The sequence below is a fragment of the Lissotriton vulgaris genome, unplaced genomic scaffold (assembly GCF_964263255.1).
Source record: "Lissotriton vulgaris unplaced genomic scaffold, aLisVul1.2 SCAFFOLD_1063, whole genome shotgun sequence".
Taxonomy (NCBI): Eukaryota; Metazoa; Chordata; class Amphibia; order Caudata; family Salamandridae; genus Lissotriton; species Lissotriton vulgaris.
This window is the reverse complement of record NW_028246584.1, coordinates 100,146-115,716: the sequence shown is the minus strand read 5'-3', so window position 1 is coordinate 115,716 and position 15,571 is coordinate 100,146.

Sequence of the window (15,571 nt, the reverse complement as noted above, 5' to 3'; positions counted from 1 at the left end):
AGCCTCTCACTAGAAGAGCTAAGAACTGTAATGGTTCCGAATGACGTACTTGTGTCCTCAGCCCCGTAAAATGGTAACTTAACCATTGCTCCCCCTGTTATTGGTTCATCTGGCTTTTCTTTTCTAAGCCCAGATGCAGAATCACCAACTAAAAAACTGCAAAGACTGTAACTATCATTGGATCTAGTAATCTGGTCACACCTGTGGTCACAATTCCAACTACCATATTTAGAACTTTCTCACCACCCCCAATTAACAAACTCTCCCAAAAACTGAATCTATCTAATTGTCTCAAACCTCTTTCAACCAATCATAGCTAGATTGAGTAAAATCTAAGAAACTCTAATGTTGCTTTCCACGAGGGACACCAGCCCTGGTTTTGGGCGGAAATCAGGGTAGTTTCACGCAATCCCAAGTGCCAGTTCCCCATTCTCCTTCATCTGTTGTCTCTGCTTTGGTGCCACAGGGCATTCTACCAGTATCAACAGCTGAAATTCTGGAAGATCACTCTAGTTCCCAATCAGTAAACTATGTGACTGAGGGAAGAGACCTACGGGTCCCCTACATCCCAAACCATTATACCCCATACACCTGCAGTGGGAGAAGGGTGTCGAGAGTGAGGGCCGGGAAGGGTGGACAGAGGTATAGCCCCTGCTGGGTATAATGAGCGCAGTGATGGAGGCACTACAAATAACCATGGGCATATGACCAACCATCAAATAAAGCCACTAAAACATGGAGAGACTCCGGAGGTCCCCCCTGCTGCATGCCCCTTTGTAATTATTTTAGCCAATATACCGACCTTGAAACTTATCCAACAAGAATCGACAGAGCAACTGATGCATAAGGTCTTACATTGGGTGACTAGATTTTACACTGACAGGGTTAACATATGCCAACATCTTATTATGGCATGGATAGAGGGTCTCAATAAAAACAATAAGAGGGGAATGTATTGTCATAAATTTTAATGAGTGGTATTTGGTGGGTGGGGAGTTATTAAGGATATTGCCCAAAATGCTGTTTGACTCTGAGATTTTCGCACTTCCGCCTGGCTTCTTTTACAAACCCCATAGCATTATCACACCTGCATATCCTAAAGCAAAAGCTTTTAATTTCTTTTGTCTCCCTCCTAATTCCAATACTCTCTCAAATCAAGTCTATGTCCAAATGAACTCTGCGATACCCCTCACTAATAGATTTGCGCCATTGCGAGACCTTGAGTCTTGTGACTGATTCTGTAAAATTCCTACACATCCGCATATAACAAGTAGGCAGGCTTCTTTAATAGAGACCCCCATCCTAATCGAAGGGGATTTTGATCTCCTAAATATCATGTCTTGGAACATAGCGGGTTACAAGCAAGAAATAACTAATTCAGACTGGTTGGCCCTGGTGACACATTATGACAGAAACAGGGGAAATAAATAACATCTATATAGACGGGTACTCTTCTTATCTGACATATGCAATGCGCTCTACCGCTGGATATCATAGCGGGGGGTTAATAACTTTAGTATCCAACAAAGTCAGGATTAAGATCAAAGAGTTTGTAGCTACCTCAATTTATTATCACATCCTGCTATGTAAGGGTCATAAAGGGTACAAAGGGCAAGACTGAATCCTTATTCATTTTTATAATATTAATTTTGGGGGTAATATGGCGGCTGGTGGAATTTGAAACTGGTAGGGCATAAGCAGAATGAATCAACGTATGCGAGCGCAGAGAGTGATCCTGACGGCAATAAGGGGATTCGGGGGGGTTCTTTAAAAATTGGCATCTTTTTAATGAGATTTTCAGTACTATTTCTGTGATAAATAGACTAAAAATTCAGTTGTTCTAGGCATTCATGAAGGAAAACTCATACATTATTTCGGAGCATTTCTGGGATGCCAACCAAGTCTGACTTCTGAAGGGGGCTAGGGGACTAAACAAGACTGCTTTGGCTCTACCCTTTCAAATAGAAAAAACTAATTAGCAATGTGAACAAATTCAATGGACAGACCTGGGGTCTAGGGAGAGTCCCTCTCCTGAGAAAGAAATGTAAAAAAAGATTTGTAAATGGTGCATGGCCACGCTGTAACTGCTGTGCGTAAGAGCCTATCCGGAGCTGACGCCCAGCCCAAGAAGTGACCCACCCTCCTGCCAGCCTCCATCAGGAGTCTGCCCAGTGCCCACTGAGCTGGCCCTCTTACCTCTTCCAGCAGCTCTCATGACCTACACGCTGCAATCGCACCAGCACCAGAGGAGGCCCTTCCAGCTGGGCCATTCTGGATGCCAGGCTAAAGCAATTAATAGAGTCACAGTGTGCGCACTGTCACAGGCAAGGTAAGCTCACTGAAGGCCAGTGGAGGCTCTAGGCGCTTGCCAGCCACGAAGAGCCGCACCTTAGTAAGAGAAGGGTAGATTTGGTAGCAGGAGGCATAATGTGGGAGAATTAAGGAGGTTGTGGCGCGGAGAATGTGACTGGGGTCAGGGGTCAGGAGAAATTAAAGGCCCTGACAACTTGCCGCTCCAGGCTCGTTTCAGCGTACACTGGGTCACCTAACTACACAGGCCACCTTAAAATGAACAGGTGCTGTATTCCCACCCCCTCGCCCCCTCCCACCAATGAGGTGACCACTTTGGTGACAGGCAATGATGTTCGTAGAGTGACAAAGGCAGACAGTGGAAGCCTCTGAGACAGCTCGTGAGAGACAGAGACATGCAGACGCAGCTGCAGAGACAGCAAACAACAAGTCCATAGGAGACAAATATACAGGCACAGCTGCAGTGACAGCAAACGACAAGTCCATGAGAGACAGACATACCGACACCGCCGCAGTGACTGCAAATGACAAGCCCATGAGAGACTGAGACATACAGACGCAGCCTCAGCGACAGCAAAGAACAAATCCAAAGGAATGAGACATACAGACACAGCCTAAGTGACAGCAAACGACAAGCCTATGAGAAACAGACATACAAACACAGCTGCAGTGACAGCAAATGACAAGCCCATGCGAGACAGAGACATACAGACGCAGCTGCAGTGACAGTAAACGACAAGCCCATGAGAGACAGACATACGACACCGCCGCAGTGACTGCATGTGATTGTTCCTAGTTTACCATAAACAACCAGAACAGGTGCCTAGGATACCAACCTGGCTGCCGTGTCTTTTTTCCTACAGCATCTTGATGTTGGGACTAGAGACTTGGCCTGGCAGAGGAGGTGAAAATATTGGGTGGTGTCGAAGCAACACAAATATAATGAGAGACTAGCAAACTGAACCGTGATTAGGTAATTGAGTAGGTATAAGTGGAAGATCTGAGGGTCACGAAATAGTGAAGAATGTTGGCAATGTGAATTGGTATTGTTAGAACTGGGGGTCTCTAGTTGGCAGAGGTAGGTACCACTGTCCAAATAGGGACCCTTGATTCTAGTCAGGGTAGAAGGAAACCCTCTGAGATAACACTTGCTCACCCTCTAGGTAGCTTGGCACGAGCAGTCAAGGCTATTCAGGAGGCAATGTTTAAAGTATTTGTACCAACCCTCACAGTAACACAGTGAAAACACCACAAACTGACTCCACAACAGTTTAGAAAAAAAAAGGTATTTAATCTAAACTACACAAGACCAAAACGACAAAAATCCAACATACACAGTTCAAGAATATGGTTTCAAAAGAGTTCTTAAGGTTGTAATAAAAGTTCTTTTGGTTGCGATAAAATAATCCACAGTTGCGTGAAAAGTTCACAGTTGCGTCACGTTTCAGACACAGTACCTTTAGTTGCGACAAAGTTCCAAAAGCAAAAGCTGGTGCGATGGAAAACAAGCGATGTGTTGCTCCTGAGACCCTGGGGAGGCGATGCGACAGCCCCGCTGCAGCAGCGGGCGTGTTGCGATGAATCCGGTCTGTATGGGGAGGAAGGCCACTTGTATGGATTCCGGTGCGTAGGTTCCGTAGGAAGTTTGTTCTCTCATAGGCACCATGCGGCGATCTCTGGAGTTGCGACGATCTCCGGGGCGATGATGCGCGAACCAGCGGTGATCTTCTCTCTCGCAGCTCCTCGATGCGCTGGCTTCTGCGACAACACTCACAGCGACGTGATGCGGTCCGCAAGCAAGCAGTGCGGCGATCTCACCCAGCGACGACAGGCTCTGCGACGACACTCGCAAAGATGTTAGGCTTTCCGCACCGATCGGGTGCGTCCCGCGAACGAAGGCTGCAACGGCTCTGACAGTGGCAACAGGCGCTGCAACGATCTCGACCTTCGTAGTGGCGGGAAACTTCTCGCACTGTCGGGGATGCGCTCCGCAGCGAGCGATGCGATAACTTTTCAATTGCAAAAAGTCTCTCAAGCTTAGTTTCAAGCTTCCCAGCACAGGTACAACTTCCAGAGGCCCCACAACTGGATCAAGCAGTCTAGGAAGGACGGAACTCTCTCAGCAGAGTTCAGGGAAGTTGGGGGTAAAGTCCTTTTGTTCCTGAGACTTCAGAACAGGGAGCCAGCTCTTCTCAGGCCCTTGGAGATTCCTTCAAGACAGGGGACACAGCACAACAGCAAATTCCTTCCCCTCTCCTTGGCAGCAAAGCAACAGGTCAGTCCAGCAGAGCAACAGCAGAACTGTCTTCCTTCTTCAGATTCAGCTTTCTCCTTGGCAGAGGTTCCTTCTTGATTCCAGGATGATCTAATTTTCTGTTGTCAGGGGTCCTGTACTTATACCCCTTAAAGTCTTTGTTCTCTTTGTGCATGTGGGCCCTGAGCCCGGTCTGAACCAGTTCTGGGTGTTTCTTGAGTACTTTGTTTTCCTGGCTTCTCCTTTCCTTTCAGAGTGAGGGGCAGGGTCGTCAGCCGCCCAGCAGGAGGTGGAGCCAGCATTGTGGCAGGCAGGCACAGCCCTATTCAGGCCCAGGTGCTAACTCCTCACACCACTCAGGTTGCAAATGCAGTCATTCGGCAAACCTCCTGGGGAATCCCCAGCTCCTGTCACTCTCAAACCAGACAGTCAATACACAAACAGGCCAAGGCACACAGAAGGGTCAGACAAGAGAACAGCAACTTTCTAAAAGTTCTGTTCTCAAACACAGGATTTAAAAACAACCTTTCCTAAAAGATGTGTTATTAAATTCTGAGTTCAGGGATACTAGACTCTTATGTCCTATCTTGTTCCTATGGGAAGAAATGCTGGTAGCCACTGTAGCCAGCATCCCCCATGTTAATCTATTGAGCAAGATAGCCTTACAATAGTGAAAAATGAAAATGGCTGCCTGTCACTACCAGAGCATGTCACCTGCACCAGTACATGCTCTACCTTTCACATACAATGTACCCTGCCCAGGGGGGTACCTTGGCCCTTCCATAGGGGTGACTAATGTGCACCAAAAGGGAAGGGTTAGGACTGATCAGTGGGGACACTGACCAGGAGGACACAGCAGTTCCTAGACTGCACACAGGCACTGCAGTGGCAGGCCCGAGGCACCATTTTAGAGCTACCCATGTGGGTGGCACAATCAGTGCTGCAGGCCCACTAGTAGCATTTGTCATCACCAGCCCTGGCACAACCAGTGCACTTTACTAGGGACTTCGCGGTGATACAAATATGCCAATCATGTATATCCGATCATGATAACAATTTACACAGAGAGCATATGCCCTTTAGCACTGATCAGCAGTGGTAAAGTGCACAGAATCCTATTGCCAACAGCCACAGGTCAGGAGAAATAAGGGAGGAAGAAGCAAAACATTTGGGGATGACCCTGCAAGAAGGGCCAGTTCCAACACAACCCCCTTCCAGCCTAAAGCCAGGATAGACCAAACAACACCTCAATGGGATTCCCTGCTTAAGGCGATAGAACACGGAACCTGGCCCAAACAGCAGGGCACTATTCCTGTTCTACGCCTTCCTGAACCTAGTTGGATCACTCCATCCATACTCTCATGGTCCACCATGCCAATCCATGTGGAACCCTTCACCTCACCTGTGGATACCACCTGTGCAGCACCTAACCTTAATTTCCTCACAGGTGTGTCCCAACAGTCCAACAGCAAGCCACAGTGACCACCAACAGTGATCAGGGATGAGACCCAGGCCTTATGCCTCTCATGGCTCTCAAACCCCTGTGGCATCAGAGGGTGGGGGGCAGTAGCCCCAGGTGCTTGGCACCCTTTGTCCACTCTCTCTCTTGTCAGGTAAGGTCTGACACTCTGGCACTGACCCACCAGTCCCGGACCTGTATTCGGTGGCTGGACAGGAGGCTAAGGTGGGCTTCTCCACACCTGGTCCTCCTCTTCCTTGGGGCTCTGTACCCTCCCACCTGGAGCGCTACCCCCTTCTAGAATAGTCAAGGCACCTGTGGCAGGTACCCTGCACCATTCAACCACCAGTTCAGGGGTTCTATCCTGCAACTGGTATTCCAGGACAGGGGGGACACCCCGGACCTGGCCCTCAAACCTAGGCTCCAATGCCTCCAGGTCAGACAACACCTGAACCTGGCTTCCCCACCCAGGGACCAACCCCTGCGGTGGAACACTTGCCTGGCGCACCAGGACTTCACTCACTGGTGTGCCCACACTAGTAGACAGTACCCACCTGGCCAACACCAGGGTGTGGCCTAGTCCACCCCCAGGGTGAGACTCCTGCCCTCCTTCCATGGGCAACCCTGTCCACCAAGACAACCAAGAACACAATTTTCCTACCAGTTCAGGACCTCCCTCCAGCAACTGGTCTCCCAACCTAGGGTTTAACCCCTCGGGTTGTACCGTGGTCTCCCTCCCTCTGCACCCCCTTCCAGAGAGCTGCACCCTCCCTACTGGAGGGGTATCCCTGGGAACCATATTGGTCAGGGCACTGGTTACAGATGCCCTTCCTTCCAGGTCAGGCAGATCCTGAACCTTGTCTCCCAACCCAGGGATCAAAACCTGCGGTTGTGCACTTGCCTGGCACACCAAGACTTCTGGGGACTCCTTCCCCCTCTTACCCCTCAGTCTGGACTTCTGCACCCTCCCAACTGGAGTGGCACTGCCAGACACCGGAACTGATGGAGGCCTGGTTACAGGCACTCCCTGTTCAACAGACACTAGGAGATCCTCCTCAATTGGCCTACAAGTACAGTCTAGGTCCCCAACCTGGTGTTCCCTTAAGGAACCCGCCAGGCCCTGAGACTGGGTTTCAGGCACCGTGAGACACACCGTCCCACACTCATTCCTTCTCCACTGAGACCGAACATGAGCCCCTACACCCCTCCCACTACACAGGGACCTAACCGGGCTACACTGAACCTCATCCATCTCACAGGTCTGGAAGATATCTAAGCCACTCCTTTTGGGATCACTCCCCAATACCTCCTCCGACTCTCTGGAATTCACCAATAGGTCTGTCTCCAACGCAAGCTTTCTGAGGTCAGAGAACTCACACTCCACCGGGTGTTGGCATAGCTCTGGAAAACAGGGACTTAAAATATGCTCTCCAACAAATGAATCACACAGCCCCCCACAGTTGTTAACCAAGCTACCCTTTGCCTCACACTCCAGTGCCTCATACAAGTACCCCACACCACTCTCCTGAGAATGGCAAGACAGTATCTGACTGCCTCTGTCACACAACCCACACTCTTCTGGCTGGTCTTCACACACACACACCAAGGTTTCTACCATGGGGGAACCCCTCTCCCTGTACCTCTCATTTAGAGTCAGTAGAGTGTCCCTTCCATCACTAGTAATATGGTCCCATGTGCCAGTCCCCCAATCTACTTCAGGGACACTGCACTCCACTGGAACTACATCATAAACCTGAACCTCCTGGTGTATGTTGACCTCCTCCCTCAAGTCAGGCGCCACATCTCTTGGTGTTTGTACCTTTCTATCAAAACCATGCTGCCACCATCTGAGCTGGACTCCACCTCCAACCCAGCAAAGCTCACCTCTTGAGCTACCCATGTTTCTTCTTCAGCTGAAACCCTCATGGCCTCACACCTCTTGCGCTCCAACTCAAGTTTCCTCATTCTTAATTCATGGGCCAAGGTCAATTTCAATTCTTCCAGGGCAAGGGCATTTTTGCTCTCCTCCGCCGCCCTTTCTCTTTCTTTTTCCATTTGCTTCAGCTCCATTTCAAGCCTCTACATTTCCAACGCATGATCTGTAGCCCTTTTGGTTTTCCTCCCAATCCTCTGGGGATAAACTTTCAGCTGAATGGTTGCTGCCAGCTCTTGAGGCTGCTCTGGACACAGGCATATCCTGTGGCCTGAAACCATCCCTTTGTGCCTTTCCGTTCACAGACATGATGCTTGAAGAGTTACTAAAAAATGGAACCAGCCAAAGAAAAAAATAGTGGTATGCAGTAGCGTAGTGGTCTGCACTCAGTAGTGATGTACACCAGTCACTGTGGGTCTATTACAAATACAAGTTCAAATCCACACCACTGACCAACAATGTCAGAACTGGGGGTCTCTAGTTGGCAGAGGTAGGTACCACTGTCCAAATAGGGACCCTTGATTCTAGTCAGGGTAGAAGGAAACCCTCTGAGATAACCCTTGCTTACCCTCTAGGTAGCTTGGCACGAGCAGTCAAGGCTATTCAGGAGGCAATGTTTAAAGTATTTGTACCAACCCTCACAAAGACACAGTGAAAACACCACAAACTGACTCCACAACAGTTTAGAAAAAAAAAGATATTTAATCTAAACTACACAAGACCAAAACGACAAAAATCCAACAAACACAGTTCAAGAATATGGTTTCAAAAGAGTTCTTAAGGTTGTAATAAAAGTTCTTTAGGTTGCGATAAAATAATCCACAGTTGCGTGAAAAGTTCACAGTTGCGTCACGTTTCAAACACAGTACCTTTAGTTCAGACAAAGTTCCAAAAGCAGAAGCTGGTGTGGTGGAAAACAAGCAATGTGTTGCTCCTGAGACCCTGGGGAGGCGATGCGACAGCCCCGCTGCAGCAGTGGGCGTGTTACGACGAATCCGGTCTGTATGGGAAGGAAGGCCACTTGTATGGATTCCGGTGCGTAGGTTCCGTAGGAAGTTTGTTCTCGCAAAGGCACGATGCGGCGATCTCTGGAGTTACGACGATCTCCGGGGCGACGATGCGCGAACCAGCGGTGATCTTCTCTCTCGCAGCTCCTCGATGCGATGGCTTCTGCGACAACACTCACAGCGACGTGATGCGGTCCGCAAGCAAGCAGTGCGGCGATCTCACCCAGCGACGACAGGCTCTGCGACTAGACTCGCAGCGATGTTAGGCTTTCCGCACCGATCGGGTGCGTCCCGGGAACGAAGGCTGCGACGGCTCTGACAGCGGCAACAGGCGCTGCGACGATCTCGACCTTCGCAGTGGCGGGAAACTTCTCGCACTGTCGGGGATGTGCTCCGCAGCGAGCGATGCGATAACTTTTCAATTGCAAAAAGTCTCTCAAGCTTAGTTTCAATCTTCCCAGCACAGGTACAACTTCCAGAGGCCCCACAACTGGATCAAGCAGTCTAGGAAGGACAGAACGCTCTCAGCAGAGTTCAGGGAAGTTGGGGGTGAAGTCCTTTTGTTCCTTGGACTTCAGAACAGGGAGCCAGTTCTTCTCAGGCCCTTGGAGATTCCTTCAAGACAGGGGACACAGCACAACAGCAAAGTCCTTCCCCTCTCCTTGGCAGCAAAGCAACAGGTCAGTCCAGCAGAGCAACAGCCGGACAGTCTTCTTTCTTCATATTCAGCTTTCTCCTTGGCAGAGGTTCCTTCTTGATTCCAAGATGATCACATTTTCTGTTGTCAGGGGTCCTGTACTTATACCCCTTAAAGTCTTTGTTCTCTTTGTGCATGTGGGCCCTGAGCCCGGTCTGAACCAGTTCCGGGTGTTTCTTGAGTACTTTGTTTTCCTGGCTTCTCCTTTCCTTTCAGAGTGAGGGGCAGGGTCGTCAGCCGCCCAGCAGGAGGTGGAGCCAGCATTGTGGCAGGCAGGCACAGCCCTATTCAGGCCCAGGTGCTAACTCCTTCCACCACTCAGGTTGCAAATGCAGTCATTCAGCCTAGGGCGGACTCAGAAAACCTCCTGGGGAATCCCCAGCTCCTGTCACTCTCAAACCAGACAGTCAATACACAAACAGGCCAAGGCGCACAGAAGGGTCAGACAATGTAATGTAATGTAATGTGTCTTGTAAAGCGCACTGCTGCCCTGAGGCGTCATGGCGCTGTAGACCGCTGGGGAACCCGTCCTGGCTATCTCTGTGAGATGGTCCCTACTGGGTATCTCCAAGGTGAAACCAGGCATCCCCGGCAAATGTGGGGGGCCGTTGTAGAGATGAGGCAAGCTAATGCCCAGAGTTGCCGAGTGTGATCCCTGGTTAGAGTAGGCACCGAAGCGAGAATTATCGAGTCCGCTGACCCAGGTCCACGACCCTGCCGCGTCGGGAATTGAACCCTGGTCCCAGGCCATTCTCTGCTTCTGGGTCTGCCGCCTCTAACCAGTGAGCCACACCACTCCAACAGACAAGAGAACAGCAACTTTCTAAAAGTGCTGTTCTCAAACACAGGATTTAAAAACAACCTTTCCTAAAAGATGTGTTATTAAATTCTGAGTTCAGGGATACTAGACTCTTATGTCCTATCTTGTTCCTATGGGAAGAAATGCTGGTAGCCACTGTAGCCAGCATCCCCCATGTTAATCTATTGAGCAAGATAGTCTTACAATAGTGAAAAATGAAAATGGCTGCCTTTCACTACCAGAGCATGTCACCTGCACCAGTAAAATGTAAATGTAAATGTAAATTGATATTTGTATAGCGCACTACTCACCCGCAAGGGTCTCAAGGCGCTTGTACGAATACCGCTGTGGAACCCATCCTGGCTTTCCCTGTGAAGCGTCCACTCCTGGGCACCCCCAAGGTGGAGGCCAGGCATCCTTAGCGTTGTGGGGGCCGTTGTGGAGATTAAGCAAGCTATTGCCCAGAGTTGCAGAGTGGGACTCCATGATTGGAATAGGCACCGAGGCGAGAATTATCAGGTCCGTGGAATTTTTTAGCCCAAGACCCGCCGAGGCGGGGAATTGCACCCTGGTCCCGGGCTAGACCTCTGCATCTCTAATTTTCACATATACTGCACCCTGCCCAGGGGGGTACCTTGGGCCTTCCATAGGGGTGACTAATGTGCACCAAAAGGGAAGGGTTAGGCCTGATCAGTGGGGACACTGACCAGGAGGACCCAGCAGTTCCTAGACTGCACACAGGCACTGCCGTGGCAGGCCCAAGGCACCATTTTAGAGCTACTCATGTGGGTGGCACAATCAGTGCTGCAGGCCCACTAGTAGCATTTGTTATCACCAGTCCTGGCACACCCAGTGCACTTTACTAGGGACTTCGTGGTGATACAAATATGCCAATCATGTATATCCAATCATGATAACAATTTACACAGAGAGCATATGCACTTTAGCACTGATCAGCAGTGGTAAAGTGCGCAGAGTCCTATTGCCAACAGCCACAGGTCAGGAGAAATAAGGGAGGAAGAAGCAAAACGTTTGGGGATGACCCTGCAAGAAGGGCCTATTCCAACAGGTATTAAAGAGGGCATCGGCATACAATACACAGGTTGTCAATGAATATTTCAATAATGAGAAATCATCATCAATCCCAGTATTATATTCTTGTTTGGCTGCACACTGTTTTCATTGTAAAGTCTCTTTGGAAAATGCAAGGAGAGCCCACCGAACTGGGATCACCCTTTGGTGTGCGTGCACAGAGACACAACTGCATTCGCTTCCGGCATGTTTCGTGTTTGGTTCAGAAAGACACACTCCTGTGGTGAAATTGACAGAAATACGAAGAAAGAGGCCAGCAAATGTTCGTCGACCTCCTGGAGAAGATGTCACCGCTCTGCGAGGTCCTAAGATGGGGAAATGAATGCCAGCCCGCAGGAAGGGAAGACATACCATGAAAAGACACAGTGTAAAACACATCACAAATGCCTGCCGTTCAAAAAACAAAAGTGCCAAAGCGAGCAACACAACCATAAAACTGCAATCAAATAGGAAAATATTGCAAATGAGGTCTGCTGTCCCAGGCAGGCCTTCAGCACTGTAGTGGCAAATATTCTGAGGGTTTAGCAGAGGGATTCCTGGCTCGTTAATATACATAGATGTTTTAGTCTCTGATTAGTGCATAAGTCACAGCGTAAAAAGGAGTACCTCGCATTTCGGTTCTGTACAAATCAATCGACTTTCTTTGTACATCGGATCGCTAGTCTCTCCGTTCCCCAATTGTTGTAATTTGGTACTATCGTCCAGGTTAAGTATAGTGACAGGTTACCGCAGAATGTGCTAAATGAACACCAGTACTTGACCATAAGCCCAGTCACATGGCCATTTGGTCCGTAACAGTAGTGGTATTAAAACAATAAAAAAAGAATGTTGCAACCAATTGATATTGTGAGTCTGAGAGTGGTCTCCTGTACAGCACCTGAACACTAGTCACACTTACTCTGGTGAAATTTGCACTTATTTTTTTATTGATTTAAATAAACGGAAATGAGGGAATGTATGAACGGGTTTCGGGTACCTCTGCCGTTCCCAAAATGCTTGGATATGGTGTGGTGAACATGAGAGCGCTAGGGGTCTTGCTGACCTGCTCTACAGCAACGGCGACCGGCATGCTGGGGGGGGATTGCGGGTGGGGAATAATAAACAATTAAAATAAAACTTACCTGAGTGCCGGGATACCGCACACCGCCTCCACTCCAGGTCGGTCAAGCTCTACTGGTGGGTCCGCATGTTCCTGCTGCAGGAAGCAGCCAGCAGGCAGCTTCCCTCCCATTGCGCAAGCCAATCACAGCGCTGGTAGGCGCAGCAGGAGAGCGCCCCAGCCAGGACGTTTTCTCCGCATAGAGAACAAGAGAAAGTGGGCGGTCCCACTCGAGGGCGGGGGAGAGTGGCTTACCCACTGTTGTGGGTACTGACTGTTTAGTCGGCTCCAGGGCTGTCCAAACAGCCAGTACCCACAACAGTGGGCATGCCACTCCGCCACTGCCCTCGGGCAGGACCGCCTACCCACCCGCCCCCAACCAGGCACAGAGGCACTTCTGCTTTCTCGCAATGTGAGAAGGCAGAAACATAAATGGTAGTTTTTACCATTTATGATTCTGCCTTCTCCCACCGCAAGAAGGCAGTGGGGCAACGCCCCCACACCCCAATGGGGGAGCCGCCACTGGACAATACTAGATCCTCTCGAAAGGGACATTATGCAGTTCATGAATTTTTACCATACAAACCTTGACGCAGTCTGGGTGGGTGACTTTAATTCCCATAACTGGTGGAGGATGGCTGCTTCTGTCTGTAACATGAATGATGGCAATCAGGACTGTCTCCCTCACTTCCAGCATAGTGATTATGGGAATATTCTGAATAGATTACTAGTGACCTTCAGCCTCGAGATATTCAACTCTTGTAACAGTAGTACAGACCAGATTGATCCAACCTTTTCCACCAGGTCATATTACTCAGTGCTGGACTATATATTGGTCTCAGAATCTATTAAAGCCCATTTTTCTAATGTAAAAACAACTTTTTGTGCTTTTAGTTATCATACGGCAATCACTTGTCACATGCAGTGTGACCAAGCACACAATCCTCAGAAGAATCCTTTACTTAGGCCTTACATTGGAAAGAATAATGGCGTTACTATGAAATGGGAAAAGGTTAACACCCAAAAACTGATCGGGGTTGTGAGTAAAATGAGCCAGTAAATTGAGAAATGCATAAACCCAAACTCAACTAATACCTCTATCCAACTAGCTTTTGATCCAATTTTCCCAGAAATCAAAGAGAATTTACTCCGCCCAAATTCACATAAAAAACCTAGGGAAGTGTGGTGGTTCGAAGACACCTGCTCGAAAGCCCTAAGAACACTTCACGCAGCCTTAAGATATACCTTTGAGATATTACCTTGGTGAGGTCATTCTTTCACACATGTAAACTAGCAAGACTAGCAAGATTGAGGGTGCTGAAAGAGGAGGCGTGGGTAAAATTGCAAAGTGCAGCAGCACTGAGAGATAGTAAAGGTTTCTGGAGTATAGTCAATGCCCCCTTCTTAAAAGAAGACACAGAGATTACTTTAGATACATGTCATGGAGGAGGAAAAGGTGACTCACTTCGAACAAGTGTTTGGGAAATCAGTAGAGGAATCTAGCCTGTGTCAAACATAGGAGATCTTATACTGTTTACCTTGGAAGAAATGAAGTACGCACTGAATCAGTGTAGTAGATTAAAAGCACCAGGTCCAGATGGGACCCACTTCTTACTAATGTTTTAATGCTTTAGCACATACAGGCCTTAATTATTTTGGAAACAAACAGTCTGTTATAATCCCTATTTATAAAAAACGGGGACAAGGCCAACCCAAAAATTGATAGACCGATCTCTTTACTGGATAGCACGACCAAATTAATGGGCAGGCTACTTTTAAATAGATTGGAGGAATGGGCCACTGAAAGGAATATAATAATCCGCTCACAATACGGTTTTATCAAATCAAATCAGGGAGTACTTATTGAGCGCACATATCACCTGAAGTTCTCATGGCGCTTAACAAACAGCTCTGACCTGACCAGCTAAAGGATGGAGAACCCGATTTGTTTTCAAACAGCCACATTTTCAGCTCTCTACGGAAGCTATTTTGATCACTGACAATTTGTAGATGAAAAGGCAACTCATTGCAGAGGGTAGGCGCCAAGAAGGAAAACGATCTTCCTCCGTTCTTGACAGTGCGAACTCTAAGAGGGGTGAGGAGAAATTTATGACTGGACCTCAATGTTCTACAGGGCTGGTAGCAGGTAAGTTTTCTTGCTAGGTAGCCGGGGCCGCTGCCATACATACTCTTGTGTGCTAGGCAAAGGGTTTTGAAGCAGGTTCGCTTCCTCACAGGAAGCCAATGAAGATATTTTCGGCTTGGTGCTGAGGGATATCTAGACGGAAGATTCAGTACAAGCCTAGCTGCTGTGTTTTGCAGAACCTGAAGCCTGGAAAGAAGTTCTTCATTTATTGATGTCAACAGGGCATTTCCGTAATCCATACGTCTGATTATTAGTCCTTGACAAGTGATTTCCTGGCTTCTATCGGAATCCATTTGAAGACTTTGCGCAGACTGCACATAATACCAAAACAGGTACCGATTGTATGTTTTACCTGGTTTTTCATTGATGGTTGGTCATCAATTAGAATTCCGAGGTTCCGCACCACCTGTCTAGAAACTGGGCAAGAACTGAGGTTAGGAGGCCACCAGTTCCTTGACCAGTGCGCACATGCCTTACCAAAGAGTATTACTTCAGACTTGCCACTGTTGAGTTGAAGGTGGTTAGTACTCATCCACCTGTCAACAGGAGACATGCAGTTTATCAAACTAATTTTTGTGTTTTAACACCATGCGCGCTAGCGGAATTCCACTGATGCGCTGAGATTTTGAAAAACGCACTTTACGTGACGAGCTGGGCTCGTCATCAGCGTGCGAGGAGGCTACGCCATGACGAGCCCAGCTCGTCATCAGCGTGGAAGGGGTTAAGGATTTGGACCTAGGGTGATCAGAATCTGAGTGTCACCTGCATATGACAG